At 39.6% G+C, this 16,097-nt stretch overlaps 1 long non-coding RNA gene across 6 annotated transcripts in view; it reads left to right on the top strand.

Annotated features, from left to right (window-relative positions):
* Positions 1-16,097, top strand: part of LOC137196827 (uncharacterized) — a 170,027-nt gene that overhangs the window by 4,054 nt on the left and 149,876 nt on the right. For all 6 annotated transcript variants that reach the window (XR_010931325.1, XR_010931326.1, XR_010931329.1 and 3 more), the window contains exons 3-4: positions 8,616-8,788; positions 12,059-12,214. This is a non-coding gene — a long non-coding RNA (uncharacterized lncRNA). The remainder of the gene's footprint in view (positions 1-8,615; positions 8,789-12,058; positions 12,215-16,097) is intronic.

The raw sequence follows: 16,097 nt of genomic DNA, 5'->3' as shown, positions 1-16,097 counted from the left end.
CACCGCCATGTTTCTACAGTAGCCCAGAACAGACAAACCAAACACTGGCTCTAAAGTAAAGTGTTTTTTGCCAGTTTTGCGGCCACTGCAAGTTCCGCTACATGCTTGGAAGGGGAGGGTCTTCATTTAAATTGCAAAGCTGTAAGAATCAGGCCTTCTTTGAATGCACTGTGTGATGTTTTGGCTGAAAGCACTCAGGCCCTGTGGGATAACACGTGTCATCCACCATCACTTCAGAGCTGCCTTCACTTCACACTAACAGATGAGGGTTGGTGTTGTCTCATAACTCAAGACCCTTGTCAGAGAGTGGGTGGGGGGGGGTGACACAGGCTGATACTTGCATGAGGGTAAACTGGAAAGGCTGACAGAAAAGTACTGGGAGATCATAGGTATTATTAGTTTGAGTGAAACAGAGACAAAAGGACATATAGTTGGTATTCTGCCATTACAGAGAGTGATTAAATGGAGGGTAGCAGACCACAGTCTTAGTAAATTAAAGGTATCCACCGCTCTCACCTCCTTGGAGTCTTGAATGGAGCTGTCACAGCGGCTGGTGCCTCCCTGCCTTCACTACAGGATTGCTTTCTACCAGTGGGACCAGATGTAACCTACATCTGTCAGGCTTCATTAGCTATGTCAATCTGGATAGCACTGTTCATTTTGGCTTCACAAACGCTCTTTTTTTTTTTTTTTTTTTTAAACTCAGTTTGCACATTTAGGCGATTTGCAATGTGAAGTTTGCAGCACTGAACTTTTAATCATACTTCATTTTGTTGCTGAACACACTGTCATTGTGAGTTTAACTAAAGTTAGTCAGTCTTAAAAGAGGATCATAAAATTAGGCTCATCTCCGCAGGGAAATTCTCAATTTTACATTTCAACAAGCATCTTTCATGTTTCTAAGTGCGACTGAAGATTGGACTTCATTTCTTCACATGAAATGTATCCTGTTTTATATTGATTGATGTTTTAATTTCCTAATAGGATTGATCCTTGTATTTCTAACCTCAGCTTCTCTTCTCCACATTTAGATTATTAGGTGCAGTTTTCCTTTTTAAGATGTGATGGGGGAAATTATTTTGAAGCTGCCATGAAAGAGATTCCCTACCTTGAATACTGATGAATGGTGAAATGGTGTATATAGGGAATGAGCTGCCCACAGCACAGTGGGATGTCTCACTCTACATTGCTTTCATGTGAGTGACATGTAAAATGGGTTATCCTTAAATACATAATGAATACTAATCCATATTTGACCTGCTTGCATGTATTTAATAGACATATACACAATGTTGCCAGCTTGACTAATTATTTATTATTCTTATGGATTTTAATTTTAATATGCTTTGTGAATTTATGTCTGTGTTGATGTTTGTGGTTTGGATGAAAAACAAGCTATTTGTGATTATCAAACACTCCTTAGAGTTCAGTATGCTCTCACTATTAAAAGGTTTTTGATGAGCTATGGAGAGTTCCTCCACCTAGTGGCAGTGCAGGGGACAGCAGTCCAGCCTACAATCACACACACAACCCCACTCAATACACTTCACCTGTGTTTTCCCTATAATGAAATATGCTCATGTCTTTAGTGACATGCAGTATTTGCTCACTGTAATGCTTGTGCTCAAAGCAAGACCTATCCATGATTTTTTTTAAACAGAATGTTTATTCTTTTCACATTAAATGCTACAAGAAGTGCACAACATCAACAGTAGCATGAATTCTTCTAAATCCTCTTGTTTTCCCAACCTCTTTGCTTGTAACAAGTACATTAGCAAAACATAAAAATATAAAAAATAAATAAATAAATATGCATGCTTATAAATACAATATACATATAGTTTAACAATGAATAATATATAATAAAGTAAAAAAGGTGCCTGCAATAAATCCAAAGGTATTTCACAAGCTCAGACAAACTTCACAATCTGTCATAAATCATCCAAGTGGTCTCCTCGTATCAGTACATTCCTCAAGTCACCATGTTTCACAAAATATATGAAAGGTCCCCAAATCTATTCATACAAATTCAGTTTACCTCTGAGTATATGCAATTTGTTCCATCGACATACAATGAATCGTATTCTTTATGCAAGCCCCCATACTAGGTTCTTGTTAGGACTTTATTGGAAGAAAACAAAAAGCGATTTGCTTGCAGATTGCACATATTAATGAATTTGAATTCCTCCATCCTCCAAGGAAGATCAAGGAGGATACAGCCTCAAAATAATAACCTTAGGTTCCAAGGGTACCCTTACAGACATAATTTTACCAGTTATACAAATCACCTCCCCCCAAAAAGTTCTTATCTTGTTGCATTCCCATATGCACTGTATAAACGTTCCTTGTAGAAGGTTACACTTCAAATAAAGGTCTGGAATATTATCATTGACTGGGTATTTCGACTGCTGTCAAGTAAGTGCGCATCAACCAGTTGTACTGAAGAAGTTTTGGGCTAGTATTGGCTGATTGTGCTTGGGCTTCTGTACAGTTGATATTTCTACATTTAGATCCCCCTTCCAAATCTCAAGTGTTGATTCTGAGGTTACTGTGGAACCTGATGCAAGCCAATTATACATCAATGAAATGAAACCCTTGCCATTACAATTCCTATTCATTAACTTCTCCAAAGGTGAAAGTTCTGGTTTCAACAATGAGTGCTGCTTAGAGGAAATAAAACTTCTTAGTTGTAAATACTTGAAAAAGGGTTTCCTTGGGATGCTGTGTTGCTGCTAGTTGATAATTCCTCAAATGTCATTAAGATGTCCCCTGTGTAAAGATCCTGAATTTTCCCGGGTCCATTTTTTGCCCACAGTTGGAAGCCTGTATCAGATTTACTTGGTGCAAATGAAACATTTCTGCAGATTTGATTGAAACCAGATGGAGGGCCTGATATACACATGTATTTTTTCACATCAAACCACACCTTGATCATGTTGTTTAACATAGGGTTAAGGGTATGTTTCCTTAAATATTTCAGCCCAGCTGAGTGTAGATACAGATGTAAAGGGATGTTGACAGTACATGATTCCATATCCATCCAAACTGCGAAATCCGTTGAAAAGTAAAACATTATTGTTCTCAGATGTGCTGCCCAGTAATACCATTGGACGTTTGGGCATTTAATCCCCCCTCTATCAAATGGGAGATATATAAGTGAGAGACGAATTATAGGGTGCCTAGCATTCCATATGAACTTCGTGAAAAGTTTTCTCATCCTTGAAAATATATAGGTAGGTGGCAGCAGGGGAATCCAACAGTCTATAGACTGTGATATAGACTCCATGACAGGTACATAATTAATGGATCCAATTTTGTCTAATCATCGGGCAATGTTAATGCCAAGATAAGTGAAATTCTCTGAAAGTATTTAATTTAAGGGCATGTACACTTGGATTCTGTTCCTCTTCCTCATTGAGTATCATAATTTAAGATTTTGAAGCATTTATTTTATAACCTGAGATCTTCCTAAAAAGTCTAATGAGTTAAAATAGAGAAGGGATAGAGGAATCTAATCTTTTTAAAAACAAAATGACATCATCTGCAAAAAGTGAGATTTTGTTGTCTGTGGTTCACATCTGAACTCCATGAATATGTTTGTGCATTCTGACTGCTATTGCCAGGATAAATAAAAGTGGTGATAAAGGGAGCCTTGAGGGCAACCCCTGCTTATTTTAAAAGCCTTAGATACCACATTGTTTGTTAGCACCTCTGCTGACAGTTGTGCATAATATACCTTTGTCTAATTTCAAAAATTCTCTCCAAAACAGGTGATGATGTTAAACAGATATGGCCATTTGACTCTATTAAAGGCCTTCTCTGCATCAATTGAAAGAAGTGCTGTGTCTGGTGCCCCTTGCTGGCTATATAATATATTTAGTGCCCTTCTGACACTGTGGGAGCCTTGTGTTCCAAATATAAAACTGTTCTGGTCTTTCCCCACCATAGAAGGGAGTATACCCTCCAATCTTCTCACTATAACTTTGCAGTGGATCATTGTATCAGAATTCGGTAAGCTGATATGGTGCGAATTTATTAAGGCCTCTCTCATTGAGGGTGGAAGAACCCCATAAGATTCTTTAAACATTTCATTTAGAGGGTTGATTGTATGTCTAAATTGTTAGTGTCTTCTGAGCAGTAAAGATTTTCATAATAATGTCTAAATGCTCCATTAATTTCCACTGGGTCCGCTATCTTTTTTCCTTCATCATCCTCAATGTAAGTTATTACTCTCTCTGCTTCTTGCTGTTTAATTCACCAAACAAGAAGTTTACCAGGTTTGTCTCCTTGGTCATAGTACAGATATTTGAGTCTCAACATATTGGCAACGGCCTCATTGGCAGATAGTCTGTTATACTCAGAACAAAGTGATAGCAGTTCCCTATTTGCATCTGTCGTATCCTGGCTGGAATATTTTTCTCTGCAATGTTTTAATCTTTGACTCTAACAAGATTATTCTTTCCTTGGCTTGTTTAGTCTGTTTGCTTGTAAAACTGAGAATTTATCCTCTAATATATGCTTTGAATGCTTCCTACCTGTTACATGTGGAAGTCTGAGTGGTGTGTATCTTAAAATATAGGTCAATTTATTGGCCTAGATATTCTTCAAACTTTGGATCCTTGAGCCAGAAAGTTTGGAATCTCCATTTAGGAGGAACATGTACCAGCTTTCTTTCTATGTAAATTAACTACACAGCCCCATGGTCTGAGAGAACTATGTTATTATAATGACATCCTTCAATTTTTGAAAGAAGTTCAGCAGAGATTAAAAAATAGTTGATCCTTGAATAGGTTTGCTGTATGCCAGAGAGCAGAGAGTATTCACTAGTGTTTGGGTTTAGATGCTGCCAAATGTCTTAGATGAAGCACTATGTGATTTTCCTGGTTTGCACATTAGTAACATCCAGACCAGAAGATCTGCATATGCACTAGCATTTAGACATACATTCAAGCTGCGAAGAGGGAATAACTTGGAACTATTTAACCCCTCCCTGAACCTGTCCAGCGTGAATGTGCTTGGACTACCTCTAATCTGTAAAGTATAAATCCCTTCAGCTATCAGTGAAGTAAGTCAGTTTGAGTTTCCTTAACTACTGCTCATGTTGCTGTTGTTATATAGATGTCAATCCACTCCATACTTATCTTAGTCATCAAATTTCCTCTTCCTCTGATAATAATAATAATAATAATAATAATAATAATAATGAAGACATATAAGCCCAAAACATGAAATAAAAATAGCATGTTATGTGACAACTCAGTAATTACAGGACAGACTGTTTTTCAAGTGAAGATGTCATGTGATAAACAGAGTAGTACTCTCAATATATGTCAACTGAAAATTCTTCGGTTACCTACATCACTGTTATCACATTGATTACTGGCATACCTTACTGTAAGGATATTAGCAATGGGCGAGAAAAGGTCCCTCTAGCAAAAAAAAGAGCAAAAAGAAAGTCCTTCTCCTGTGTCTAGTCTCCCATTCCAGCGACATAGTTGCTGACTGCTACTGGCGAGTCGAAGGTCTAAGTGGTCTCTCCGTAAGTCAAGAAAAGTCTGGCTGGAAATAGGATCCTATGCTTGGCGATGCCTTTCTCTTTTAGTTTTTGCCGTATGCCGTCAAAGCCCCTTTGTTGTTTGTAGACTTCAGCCGACAGGTCTTGGTGGAATCTGATAACACTGTCCTTGTACATTACCTGGCCTTTCAATCTTGCTGCCCTCAGGACCCTTTCTTTATCTCTGTAGATGAGAAACTTCACAATAAAGGTCTGCAGTGATTTAGAGGTGCGTTTTTGGCCGGTGATACGGTGAGCTTGCTCCACTGCAGGCACGGATATGTTGAGAGTTTCTGAGACCCATTTTTCAATAAAGGCACTGTAGTCTGTCCTCTCTTACTTTTCTGGTATGGCTGTTATTCTCAAGTTGTTACGCCTCATTCTATACTCTAGGTCATCTGTTTTGGACACCAATAACTTTATCTTGGCCTCCAAGTCTTTAACATTTGTCTGCAGATTGTTGATCGTATCCTCTGAGGAGGAAATGCGTTCTTCAGCCTTGTTCAAGTGGCCAGTGTGTTCCCTCATATTGACCTCAATAGCTTTAAGTACCCCATCAATTTTCTTTCAAATGTCCTGTTTGAGGGACTTGATAGCTTTCATGATGTCTGTATCTGGCACTTTCTGTTCGTGTTCATTATGCGCGTCGTTAGCTAGCACGCTGCCTCTATCATCTAGCAAATTTTCATCATTAGCTGTTAGTAGCTCTGTCCTTTTTTCCAGTCTTCGGCATATTTGTTTCCTCAAAACTTGAAATTAGTTTAGTACAACGATTCAGGGTGGTTAAATACGAATTATCAGATAGTTAGCGATGGAGCAGGAGAGTACGGCCCTGATCAGACAGAGCGCTTTTTGCAGGTTGCAAAACATGAAGCACACTGCCTTTTTTTGTTAAAGCCTACAATTTTAAAAGAGCAGCTTGCTGCATCTTTGCAAACATTGTTGCTAGGCAACCTCTGAATCACCTGTCCTTGTCCTAACCTGCTTATTTTGTCGTGAAGTAAACTCACAGATCTGTACCTTTTATTTGTTTAGTTATGGATCATGGTAACTACGGTTGGTAAAATCATATAGCTTCAGGTATCCAGCAACAGCCACCACTAGTTTAGTCCTCCATGATTGTTGTCTCCACTTGTTATCGTCACCACCACCACAGAAGGCCCACCTCTCAATTAATCCCATTGGACAATGGAAAAAACGCAAATGATGTCAACTCAAGGTGTTCAGGGTGCTCCTGCAAAAACATGAGGTGTATAGAGAAAAATGTGAAACGCAAAAGCAGCGAGCAAAAGGCTTCACTCTCATTGAAAACAATTACAAAAAACCACCCCAGGCTGCTAAAAAGCGCTCTGTCTGATCGGGGCCTATGTTTGTTCATTCACACCGCCATCCAGAAGTCTCGTCCAAAATGGGCAGTTCCATATCCAGGATTTAAGTGTTTATGGATGAACTCATGTCATGCTGTGCTGTTGGAGGCCAGTTGTAATGCAGAGCTATATTTAAACTTCCCCTGGGGTGCCATTAAATCATGTAATTTCTTCGTCAGGCCTGGCTGACCTCATTTTAATACCCACATCAGACGGCATTAAGAAAAAACATTAAAAAGAGGAATATTGAATTTTGTATCTACTGTGCTATCTTACACTTACATTTTACATTTCATCCCTTTCTCAGACATGCTTGTCATATTAGACTTTAAATAAGCATGCCAGCAGAATAAGCTCAGATTCCTTACATCTGGGTAGTGGAATGGCAGGAGCGGGATATTACAGTATGTATGATTGAGTGCATATGATTGTGTCTTTGTTTGCATCAGCTGCTGGGAGGGAGACTTGAAAGCGTCGCTATATAGTTCTGCAAAATGCTCAATCCATTTGGACCACCAGGAGAAATGGGAACATCATAAAAGGTTGATGCATAAAATGGCTGAATTGTTCTTTTTTTGCTATGCCGGGGATAAGAATACAGAATGTGTTTTTCACTCAGCTAAATAGGGTATAAAAGTTTAATTGTGTTTCTCTGTATTTTTTGGTTGGAAGGAGGAACAGACTGAAATATCACTTTGTATTAGAATTTTATAGACCATAAAATTCAATTTAGCTTTAGTTTTTGTTGCAGAGAAGTGAGGTTATGTTTGACAGCATGGGCTATTAATGCTGTGGACTCACTATACAAATTTCTTCAATTAGTCCCATGTGACCGTAGAAACCCTAGTCTGTTAGACTCCTGCAGCTGCAGCACTCCTAACCTTGAGTGGGTGTTCACATCCACAGGGGATGGAAGACTCCCCTGTTCTCTTCAGAAGCAAGCGGGAGAGAGGGGAAAAGACAGATTCAGAGACAGATATTTATAGAGAGAGTGGGAGAAAGTGAGATTGTGGCTTGAAAGGTTAAAGTAAGAGGGAGCTGCAGAATGACAGAGAAGGGGAATGACAGAGTTGTCGGGTGAAACAGGGAGATGGTAAAGAATAAAGATGAAGCAAGAAGATTTAGAAACGGATGATGCTTCAGACATCACCAGAGGCTGCGTGGACCCGGCTGTAAATTTCTGAGTCTCTGTAGATCAGGCAGGCACTTTACTGTCTGTGTTGACCCTAATTAAGTCCTGCAGATATTGTAAATGAGTCATTGAAAGGCTAGAGGGAATATCTTGGTAGGGTATGTCATGTATTTACGTCCACTGTTTCCCCACTGTCTCATCCCCTCCTCCAAGCTCCCCTGTTTTCAGTCTATAATCTTTACTTTGCTATGCCTATCCTAAAAGCAGATTGTTAATGCCATGAGAGACTTTGAAATATTTATATACTGCAGAAATAATATAGGTAGCTGAATTTATTAGCATTGTCAGCTGAAGTGAATTGCGCTTTGCTGAAGTGTTGTGAATTAATGTTGAATAGCTCATACATAAGTCAGAATGTGAACTCAAAGCCTTAATATTCCCATCTGGGTAGAATTATGTCACTAAGCAAACAGCTAAACCAGTAAATCACCTCCTCTGAAGTCAAATTTACCCAAATCTCTTTTTTTACTACTCTGACAACTGAAGCAACCATTTGTTCCAGGCACCCAGGAAGCTACTGGCCTTATGACATCGCATCTCTGCAAGGCTCCAGACTCCCAGTGTGCCGCCCTCCCAGCTGTAATTACTGTTTCCTATCTGCCGGGATTGTCCCGACCAGGCCCACCGAGACTCTGCACTAAATCTCCTTCATGTCGTCAGTCAGCATCCAGATAGGTAAGCTGGACAGCCCCAAAATGCAGGGCCTCCTTGAAGTGAGGTCCTCTCCAGGGTGGTTGATGTATGTTCTGACATGGGCTTATTTTAACGGACGGTCTCTCCTCCCACACCGGGCTGTTCTAAAGTCATTGTCACATCGGGCAAATGTGTCTGGGAGGATAGATGAGAGTCTGCCGTGTTCAGGATAGGGAGGAGAAAATGTTGTCTTGTCGACACGCTGATGAGACACACAGTGTGCTGCTATTTTCCTGCTGTAAAAGGAAGGAGTAGTTTATATGGCCTGGGCTGTCAAGAAACGAAATAAATGAGGATATATGGAGGGAGGTGTTAGTTACAACTCAGATGTTCAGCATTGTACTTTTCTATGTGTGTTTTGTGAGAGAAGGCACTGAACATATATTAAAATTAGTTTGACCAATAATTCATTTGTTGAGAAGACATGGTGGAAACAGCAACAGTTCATTTAGTTTCAGGAAGAACAATAAAACCCTCTCCTGAAAAATTATAATAATTCATGGGAGTCTTGGAAAAAGTGAGAAATAAGAACAAAGGAGAAAAGAGAGCTCAGAGCATCAACACAATGTCTATGATTGATGGGTATGTGGATGTTTCACTTTCCATTTGTTGCCAGTTACTTAATATAACAAGCATTCAATCTGGTTTTGATGTAGAGGGCTGATTGACTGAGAGCACTGCTGAATTTTAGTAGCATACGTTTCAGTTGATTGTTAAGAGGATGTTTCGGGGCTTTGTTCTTCCTGTATGTTGAAAAAATCTTTTTACCGGACATGAATTAGACTGAGATGTAAAACATTTCACTGAGCTTTGTTGCAGGCTGAGAGGGCCTAATGATGAAAGGAGTGGCTTTAGATTAAAATATTGATTTGTTTTTATGTTGTTGTCCAAAAATAAATTAAACACTTTTTCAATCAATGCATGGCTTTTGGAACTAAGATTACATAATCAGACTCAGTGGAACAAGTTGGAAGGCAGCTTTGCAACACACCACAATTATATGTATAGATAATGAAAGTGACACTGCACATAATAGGCAAAACATATCAACAATGACAAAGAATGTACAGTAAAAACTTATTATACTCAGTCATTCACAACCCTGCATATCAGCATGTCAGTTCAGAAGAAAAGGGGGACCAGTTGTGCTTTGAGCTGGTCTTCCATGCCATCAAATTTGCATTGGTACGAAAAGTGAAACAGAAATAAAAAGAGCAAGAGAGACAGATAGCTGAAGGGGCTTTTTTTTTTGAAAGCCTGCTTAGTTGAGCACAGTTATTATGAGAGTATCAATCCACATTACGACACACTGCTGTTCCACTCATTTACAACACGCTGCCAGTCCTCAAATGGGAATATCACAGTTACTGTATTTAAAAGTCACATTCAATATTTGTTATTCTTTTAGCTTCTGCTGGAGATGAATGTTAATAAGCCTTATAAGCCATGCAGAGCTTTGACTCCTTGTCACTGCACTGCAGGTTTTATCCTGGCTTCTGTGAACACATGGCGAGAGCCTGACACTCATGCCTCTTATTTTCTTAAAACTGGTTGCAAATGCAGTGGGTAGTGCAAACTGGGGGTACATTCGCACAAACAAATAATTACTGCAATTTCTGAAATGTGGAGCAGGATGAATGTATTATCAGCAGGTGGAGTTCTGGAGGATTTCAATAATGACCAATCACATCAGCTTCTCATTTTCTTTAAAAAGCACAGATTTTTTTCTTTCTTCGAGGCTTGTGCTCTTGTGTCTACAGTTTGCTTCACTCTCTCACTTTGGAAACGTCCCAGAGAAGAACGGGTCGATAGAGGAAACTCCCAGAGCAAAGAAGGAAGTTAATGGTTCACTTTCACCCCATGAAAGAGGGATCAATAAAACAAACGGATGCATTTAACACAGTATTTGTCAAATGTATGGCATGTCCTTTGAAAATAAAACATCATGGTTAGTGTAGTAAGTGTTGGCTTGTTGCTATTAATTTATGATGTAACTTCACCTGTTAATGTTTTCTGCACAGCTTCAACTTTCAGACACACCATGGACAAAAAACCCCATAACACTCAGCTCCCACTGATCACGTCACTCCTCAGTGGTTTACAATGGTTCATGTCACAGCTACAGTAGAACAAACTCACACCATTAGGTGACTTTTTCGAAATCTTGACTCTGATTTGGTGCTAAAAGCTGGAGTGCTAAAACCTCACAATTTTATTGTGTATTGGCCCACTTCATGCTCAGACTTGAGAAATTGCATTCCTGCAGTGTGTCTGCTCATGTTACCATCACTCTGGGTAGCCACCAGACAGCCACACACATATTTTGTGGTTGAAGGTGCTGGTGGCCAATATTGTGTACTGATACTCCATATATGATGCACTTATTTAGCCATTTTAATGCCAAAAACAGCATCAGCATTATAGACTACAACTCCCTTATTAAAACCATACAAATGAAATTCATTTAAGATTAGAGCCTATTTCGAACTGTCCCCACCTATTCAGTGGTAAGAAAAAAACTGTGACCGAGAAGTATGATTGGCTTGTCTTTGATGTTAAATTAATTTAGCAAAAACATTACTGAACAATCTAATGAATTTTCCAGTAATGAAAAGCCTGCAGCCTGCAAGTCTCAGCCTGCAGTTGAAAAGGAAAAAGAGACATGAGAATGATGGCGGCTGGCTGTGACACTGGTGGCAACAGGCCTGTGAGTCTGGAGGCAATGAGGGGAGGTTGCGTGCAGGCGGAGGGTGGGGAAAAGAGGAGGTGAGTGACTGATGGGCAATTGTCAACCCTCCTCCTATAGTAAATGTTGTGGGGGGACAAGTATGGCTCGCTAATTGGGACGAGATGTAAAAGTCCCTGTCACTCATCATCATCTTCACTAATATGTTTGGAGGCAAAAGCCAGCTGAAGCACTGAAGTGAATGATTAGTCACAAAACAGAAAACATCTTTTCTGGACGTAGCTCTTGTACTGATAAGATTGGTACCACACTGTGCCGCTGAACACAAAGCTGTCCGCTTTAATTATTGAACATCTGTACATTTAATTTGCAAGGCAATTTCGGAGAGAGACCCTGGGAGACAAAGCCTTGGACTGATATTTTCTTCCTCTTTTGCACAATCCATCTAACTGTGAATCACTCCTGTATAGCAATATCATGGATTATCATGATGGTCGTAATAGAGTACAGGTCTTGGCCTTCCAGCATCTATTTTTCTCTGACCTTGATTTGTTCCTTTCTTTCAGAACTCTTCATGTGACATCCTGAGGGAAATAACGCCAAAGAGATGGGGAGCGGGATGCGGCCTCTGGAATTTACTGTGAAATTAATGGAAGACATGTTATTCCAGTGAGCTGCTTAGCCAGTGTGAAAAACAGATAGTGACAGCGATAACAAAGCAGGTAATGAAATAGTGAGTGTCTTCTTACTGTTGTATGTTATTACCATTTTCTTTACTTTACTGTAATCATCCCTGACCAGAAGAGTGTGGCTGTTTCAGTTGATAGTAATAATTGTATACATGTTAAAAGGCTTCTGTTGATTTAATTTTCCATAATATATTATTTTAGTTCTCCCACAAATTAAACATTGATTTTAATTTGTTCCAAAACTGAACTCTAACAGGTATAATTGAGCTTAATTCACTATATAATTAGATTAATATGCTACCAAAATTTCCCAGTCTCTTTTTAAATGTCTGTTAAATACTAGTAGTTGGCAGTGTCTCTTCTTGGTAATTCCCTCTCTTGAATCTAACGATCCGAACAAAGTGAACCAGTATTATGGTCTAATTTGAGTGGCTTTTAAAACCTGCTAAGATCTCATTTCCATAACCCTCTAACTGGGAAAACAACAGCAATTAGGGGACTGGTATTAGCATGAAGTGACACCCCTGAGCTGCAGTCATGCAGCAGGTGGGTAATTGGCCCTGAGCTGTACAGTGAACACTCTGTGGGACTGTCCTTGTCTCGTGATGGGGACACCATCCGCTCCACAGGGTGGACTTATCAGCTCGCTGCCCTCTGAGCCACATGCAGCATTTCATAATTAACCAAGTGAGACGAGCAGGGTCAGAGAGAGACGCCGCAGTTCTGTACAGTAACTAGCTCTGCAGAAGTTTTCTCTTGCTCTCTTTTATGAGATGTATAGTATGTAGATTATTTGCATGCAGACAGTGTGTTACTGACAAAGCCAGAGAATGAAACTGGACTCCAGAGGCCTCCCTGGTGTTAATTGAGGTGTAATGTGATTTGTTTTGCCGGCCCTTCCAGCAGCCCTTCCCAGTCCATTGAATCAGATCCCCTGTGATTACTCTCTAATGGCCTCAGTTACATCTGGGTGCTTTAAACAACCCACAACTGCAAATGATAAGGTTAATGTCGCAATGACACTATGCAAAGTGAATAACCATTTAACCACTCTGTCTTTGCAGCACCGCTGTGGTGTATTTAAGAGAACTGTCCTTAAACACAAAGACTGTGTTTGAGCAGATGCAAAGCCAAAAGGGCTCATTATGGTGCAATACCACTGAGGTGGGTGGGGTGTTTTAGGTGAGTTTATATATATATGCAGATCAAGTTGCACAATGGATTTTTCTAGTTGGTTTGGCATGAAACGCTGCTTTTGTTTTCACCTGCCCAAACCATCATTTGTTATCACAAATGCATAATGGAAAGAGAAAATGAGCAACCAACAAAGAGATACAGTTGGCAGAAGCGCACACACAGACCTTTACTTGTAGAACATACACTGTAAGAATCTTGTCTTTCCGTTAATTAAATGCCGGTAGCCATCATTCAGCGCTATATGCTGAACATAATTACGCAATTTAGCAAAGTGACTTGGAAGAGTCTGTAGATATCAGGAGGACTGAAGTCCAATATAATGTGCTTTTTGATACTCAAAGCACCAAAGAAATTAGTTAGAAAAAGTCAATATTCATGTCTCTTTGCGAAGGAAAGGACACATTTTTTGTTAATCTACAAACATCATTGTGTTCATTTGATTTGGAACTACTTCTTACCAAATCACACCTGCCATATCTAGATCTGTGACTTATTGTGAGTAACTTTGTCATTGTATCTGGAAAGGCACATTGCTATTGAAATTTTCAAATGTATATTTTTGGATCTTTCATAGCCACAAAAAAAAAAGCCTCTGAGCCATGCTAAACAGTGAGCAACAGTCAATATCTTCATACCTCAGCAAATCATACTAAAACCATCAAGGTGGATAGATCACACTCTGCTTACAGTAAGCACAAAATGGAAATTCTATAGTGTTTTTGTGAACTGCCTCTTTAATGGTGTAATCAGTAACCTCGTCATTCAAAGACACAGGTGTTAGAATGGAGAGCGTGACTTATATTTGACTGTGTCAAATAATTTGCTTCAGTATCATATTCAGTAGTGAAAACATGCAACAATGGGATTTTCTTTTCTATTATGAAAGGAAAGGGGCTAGCAGGTGCAGGTCTGTGGGGAACATATTTATTTATTATAGGCAGCCGTGTGTTGATGTGCGGCGCTATACCCGACTAAACCGATCATTCTTGAGTGACCTTTCTGCATTGGTGCCACTGCACTGCAGTTCATGAATGTTTAATGGAAATGCTGGCTGTTTTGGGCCTGCCAAGCCGGGTTTGCTGCCTGACAGAAACATACTAACTCAAAGGCAGAGTGGAGGTTAAAAACGGTGGGTGCTACAAACAAAGGACACCAGACACCACCTTTGACAAGTAAACAACACCCCTCAGACCCACAGAAAGCAGGTGAGTATCAAATGAGGGAGCTATGCAATTATGCAAACAAAGACACACACGCACACAAATATCGACTCCCTCACACACTCACACATTTTGATCTCTCTTTATATTGGATGTCTGGTCCTGTTCAGCCCTTACAGACATTGTGACCCACATGTTTTGCTGCAGCAACCAGAGATTAATTAATGCTTATTAAATTTGATAGATAGATACATAGATAGATAGATAGATAGATAGACTGATAAATAATAAGCTCAGGCACATTGAAAAAGCATGGTTGGGGACTAAGTAGAGGATGAAAGGAGAAGTTGGTAAAGAGAACAGGAACAACAAGATGTACTGCTGCTGAGGTGTCGTTGCGACAATGTCTTCTTTACAGTCTTGCCCACAACCTGCATCCCCTGACACCTCTTCTGTCTCTTCGAATTTTCTATCTACCACCATGTACTCTCTCTAGTCACGAAACACTTTGAAATAAGTAAAAAAAAGAAGACAATAGCAAGAAGCAGTGTGCAGAAAGAAGCCATAATATTAAAAGAAGACGGAAGAGATAATTGGGTTCAAGAGTGAAATGAGATTGTACATGAAATAGTGGGGAAATGTGTAGAGGAGAGATGCCGGTTTGGCAGGCAGGCAGTAATGCAGATAGCAATTACCTAATTTATTTTTTAAAAAGCCCACACCATGTCCCTGAAACAAAACCTCCACTGGTTTGCTGATGCCATGTTTGACTATAAAGGCACAAACAACATCAAATCAAATCAAAGTCTTTTACTCTCTGTTTGCAAGATAAACACAATCAGCTTCTTATATCTGTCTGACAGCATCCCACTCTTCCAGCTTTATGGAGGAGACAGCACAAAGGGAATACTAGTCAAATGTGTCATGAAGTGTGAGTGTGTGTATGTGAGAGAGAGAGAGAGAGAGACTAAGGCTTCCTTCAGCACCATCATAGTGTCGGGAAACTTTTTACTCCAGCAAAGTCTTAACATTTTACCGCCAGGGTGGCAGATAATCAGCTGTGAGTTGAAATCTTAGGAAAAGAACAAGCAGATGAGTCAGCTGCACTAACAGAGTGGACGGCATATGAATATGATTTCAATAAAAACTCTCTACTTTAGAACTCCTACATATTCAGTGAGTCCAACTTTGGTCACTCAGTTTGACAAGCTTGCCACCACATGCATATTATATATCTAATTAAATAATGGGAAACAATGAAAAGAGGAATACGATTCACAAGGTCGGGTGCAGCTCTCTTTGTGTTTTTCAATCAGTTTTTTTTCCTTGATTATATAAATTATGCACATTGTGAAAAGTATTGTTCTCTAATTATTATTTCTACTTTTAAACTTGCATAAACCTTAAATCACCTCAATGACACCTCACTACTTAAAGATTCCCACTTCACCTTGAGGCGTCTCTTTAAATTTCCATTGGTTGGTAGTTGAGAGAAGCACTGAAGAGGGAAATAGATGATAGAGGCCTTTCGGTCTGGGCCAGGGCTGTGATGCAGAGAG

This window comes from Thunnus thynnus, chromosome 14 (assembly GCF_963924715.1).
Source record: "Thunnus thynnus chromosome 14, fThuThy2.1, whole genome shotgun sequence".
Classification (NCBI taxonomy): Eukaryota; Metazoa; Chordata; class Actinopteri; order Scombriformes; family Scombridae; genus Thunnus; species Thunnus thynnus.
Note: the sequence above shows the minus strand (reverse complement) of the source record. Positions and strands in the feature narration are given on the sequence as shown.